Source organism: Buceros rhinoceros, unplaced genomic scaffold (genome assembly GCF_000710305.1).
Source record: "Buceros rhinoceros silvestris isolate BGI_N320 unplaced genomic scaffold, ASM71030v1 scaffold11305, whole genome shotgun sequence".
In the NCBI taxonomy this organism is placed as follows: Eukaryota; Metazoa; Chordata; class Aves; order Bucerotiformes; family Bucerotidae; genus Buceros; species Buceros rhinoceros.
Window position 1 is genome coordinate 77509 of NW_010414745.1, and position 4161 is coordinate 81669.

General features: G+C 47.2%; 1 protein-coding gene across 1 annotated transcript in view; it reads right to left on the reverse strand.

Annotated features, from left to right (window-relative positions):
• SASH1 (SAM and SH3 domain containing 1) overlaps positions 1–4161 on the reverse strand; it is a 50846-nt gene that overhangs the window by 31578 nt on the left and 15107 nt on the right.

The window sequence follows — 4161 nt, forward strand, 5'->3', positions numbered from 1 at the left end:
CATTCCTGCCCTTGTCTTCCTTCCCATGCATTGTGTAATAACTACTTCCACGTCCTCTCAGTATGTTTCAGGCACGGCTCTTTCCCAGGGCTCTTCTTACCATACCAGTAATGCTCCTGTGGTTTGGGTCAGTCATGGGTCTGTCTGGCATCTCAGAACTTGCTGTTTAAACCTGGATATAAACAGCTCCTCCAAACTGAAGCTCTGTCATTGATGACTTCTCTTTTTTTCCCCACAGTCTTCCCAGAAAATCAAAACCAGCAGCACAAGAAAGGGATGGGAAGAAAAAGGAAGGAAACCTCATCTGCCTTGCTCACAAACTGCCACAGCTATAAAATATTCCTTTCCTCCTCCCTGCTCCCTACACTCCTCCTGATGGCTCTGGGTGCTGGAATTAAGATGGACACAGCATTCCTCCAGCACTGACCAAGGGAAAACTCTGACCTTTTCAGATATACAGTGCAGTCCATATTCCCCAGCATCCCGTTTCGTTTTGCATCTGATCCAGTATGCTCAGTTCCAGCTGTTTTCCCTCAAGTATCAAACATTACAGAGACAAAAAAAAATTCCCTTCTCTCCAGCAGCAGTGACACAACAAGCTGAAACAATCCATTCCTTGTGAACGAGAAGACGACTTCAACTTTCCAGCCAGATCCAACGTTCAATGTGCTACTTCCTCTGTTTTAATCAGTTCAGAATGTGGAAGGCAGCGGGGGGAAGGGAAGGGGAGAGGAGACCGGCAGGGCTCTCCAGCTCAGCCAGGACAGCCCTGGCACCGTGTGCTGCTGCACATTCCTGCGCACAGCGCGGGCTCCAGCTGAAGTGTGGTATGGATTGTATACCTAATTTTGTTTTCACCCGCAGTCCCGGCCAATTTGCTGCATTCCTACTGGTCAGCTCTAAAAAACCTCATGCAACTTCCTGTCAGTGCAGCTATCTGGGTTTCTACAGGGTACTCATCCTTTCTTCTTCTTCTCCTTAATTAAACTTTTTAAAAAAAGAGAAACCCTACAAATGTAAGCCAAAAAAAGAAAAAAAAAGAAAAAAAAAAAGAAAAAAGCCACCCTCTCCTCTTTCCCAGCAAAAATGCTGTCTGTTTATCCAGAGGCTGAATAAGAGACAGGCCAAAAATAAAAATGCCTTCTGCTTTTCTAATACACTTAAATATCAGGATGTGGTTATAGCAGTAGATGCCATGGGGCAGGACACCAATTAGCAGTTGCACGGGTACACTTTCAAAGGCACAAAACAGTGCCTGGCAGCTCTGAAAGCCTACCTTGCAGGCATGCACGTCACAAGGCCAGCAGAACCACACCAAAGCAAACTGCAGCTGCTTTCTGCAAGGGACTGTCAATTACCAATTTCTCACAAACGTCATGTTACTCCAAAAAAAGAAGGAATACCAAATGAACCACATAAGGCAGTAGAAATTGCCACTCTGCCATCCAAGAGCCACAGGAATGAGTTCATTATGGGTACAGTCTGGCTAGGTAATTAATAATCTTCCTTCGGGAAAAATAGGGCTGTAAAGAGGAGCATCAGAGTTGTTTATATCAAGATAAATGAAGCAGCACGATGAGCATTAATTCAGAGATTACGGCTGGGACAACGCAGTGACATGTCAAACAATAAGACAGACCTATTTGGCTAAGATGATGAATGGATTATTGACTGTAATCAACAAGTTCAGTCAAGACTTCTTAAGCCATTAAGTGCAGCCTCGCAGGCAAGCACCATGCACACTCTGCACTTGAGATGTGTTTATTTTAAATGTAATTACTTTAAGTCATTGCTTTCCTTCATTAGTTTTTGTACACCCTTGGTTTGCAGGACTACTGTTTATAAAACTGTGAGCTCTGTAAGACTTAGAGAACGGCTCCTACCTGGTCCTCCTGCCCAGGATCTCTTCAAAGAATAACAACTAGTCTTACTTTGGCACCACTGGTATCGAGTAAAGAACTGTTCCCCGCGTGGTCATGAAGACTCAATGACAATAAAAGCTTTTACAAGGTCTGACATTTGCATTCATTACCAGCACTGCTAAAGTGAGTGTTAAAACAGTCTCAGCGCAAGGTACTAACATCGAATCCAAGTAGGTGGTACAGGGTGTCCCCGCTGCACTTTAAAATAAATTAAGTCCCGCAGTAATTAAGTAAGTCCCAGCTAATTTTCCCCGTTACTTCAGGATCCCAGGACTCCTTGAGCTGGGGTCTTCCGCAGGCAGAGACAGACCCTTCCTAGCAGTGATGCGTGGCTGAGAGAGGTGAGAACAGCTCGTGTTTGAGCAACAGGAGCCACCAGATAGTGGGTTAATGAAAAACAAAGTCAGTCTCTATCCAACAGCCTATTTCCTATCGTATCAGGTTGCATGTGGCACGGAAAATCTTCTGTAAAGGAAAAGAACAGCTAATAAGTTTATGTAAAAAGGCATAAAAGCATTGGTGACTATGCCAATGGTGCTGGTCAGGAAACTTTCTTGTCACATAATGCTGATTCCTTGAAAATGAAACCATTTTGAAAAGAGGTTGCTTTTGATTCACTTCCTGTTTTTGAAACTTTTTTTAAAAAAAAGGCCTTGAAATTATAAAAAATTTCCATTTTGGCACACGGGAAACGGAGCGTAATTTTCCAGCTCAAGCAATGATTTCTTTTACAGATAATGTTAAATGAAAACAGAAATGTAAAGCATCCAGGCAGTAAGCGACATATTTGGAAATCACTGAACTTTGACGCTTTGACTTCCCCGACCCACTGGGGGAGCCCTCCATGCTTCCACAGTGACCAAATTGCTTTTTTTGGTGGCTGTCCCTGACTTCAGATGGGAAAATCACCCCAATCTCCCCAACACGTGGCAAGCGGGAGAATGGCTTCCTGGACAGCTCTAGCAGCCAGGCCTTGGCATGGGGCTTTGACACTGCTGGCTGCCAGCCCCTCCTCGCCCTCTCCCCCCTTAACAGGCGCTTCAGTGTGCTGCACACGACAAAAGGGGGGACACAGCCTGTTAAAGAGGGAACGATGCGTCTCTCTGGCATAGGAGGGGGCCACGCTGTACCCCGTTCCACCAACGCCTCCCGGCCCCTGGCACAATGCCGTCCCGCTAGGCTGAGCCTCAGCACTGTTCATGTGGCAGTAGGACAGCCGGGGCCCCTCGGTCTCCCCATCCCCTGCGCTCCGCTGGAGCAGCCTCTCCCTGCGCTCCAAGGGGAAAACAAACAGATCTGCAGTACTGCAAATAGGAACGACTCAACTTCCAGCTCCTCTGCTCCAAACCTTTCCATCCGAAAGCCCATATGGCTCAACTTTTAATTATTTTGGCTAATGCTGTATGTAGTAATTCTGTGGTGAATGCTTAAGTGTTTCATTTCTGGTTTCCAGGGCAACATTACATCAGATTGCAGACAGCTGGCTCCACAGCCTTAAACCATAACAAACTGGCCAATGCCGATGCACAAAAATCTCACTCGCTCTAAAGAGAGCACAGGGCTCGGCCGGACTGCCGGGGACACGGAGAAGCCTGAGGGGCCTCCTTGGCGGGGCTGGCCGGGCGGAGCCGCCTTTCCCCACGCCACTTGGAGCAAGTGCATCCCCGACACATCTGCAATGCTCTCACGGTGCAGAAACCCGCCAGCTTGGAGAGCTCGTCTGCAGAAACGCATGAAGGACAACAGGGAAACTGGGATTAAATTAACAGCATCTGGAAACACCAAGGACTGCATGCAGAGGACTGCAGCCACCACGTACCACATGGCTGGAAAACTGTGGAACGGCCAAGGCCCATCCCCACCGCCCAGCTCTTCACTGCTAACAAACGTGGCCACAAATATATGAAGATTGTCTCAAATCCAGGAGAAATCTATTCCCTCTGCTACCTCTAGCCATCCCTTCTGCTTGGGAAACTTTTCCGACTTGTGTGCCTCTGAAGGCCACACTTTGCATCATCTCCTATGTAAGATCAAAGTAAAAAGCTTTACGTTAAGGAACTGTTAAGGGTCGAAAAGGGAAACTAGCACTTGTACTTTGATATTCAACGAGCTCTCTCCAGTTCTGCTCCTGGCGCCCTCTTTCTCTCCCACTTTTCTCACGCAGGCTCTTTGCTGCAGCCTGCTCTAGAGGCAGGGCGCACGCCCTGCTTCACCGCTAACATCCCGTCCCTTATACGCA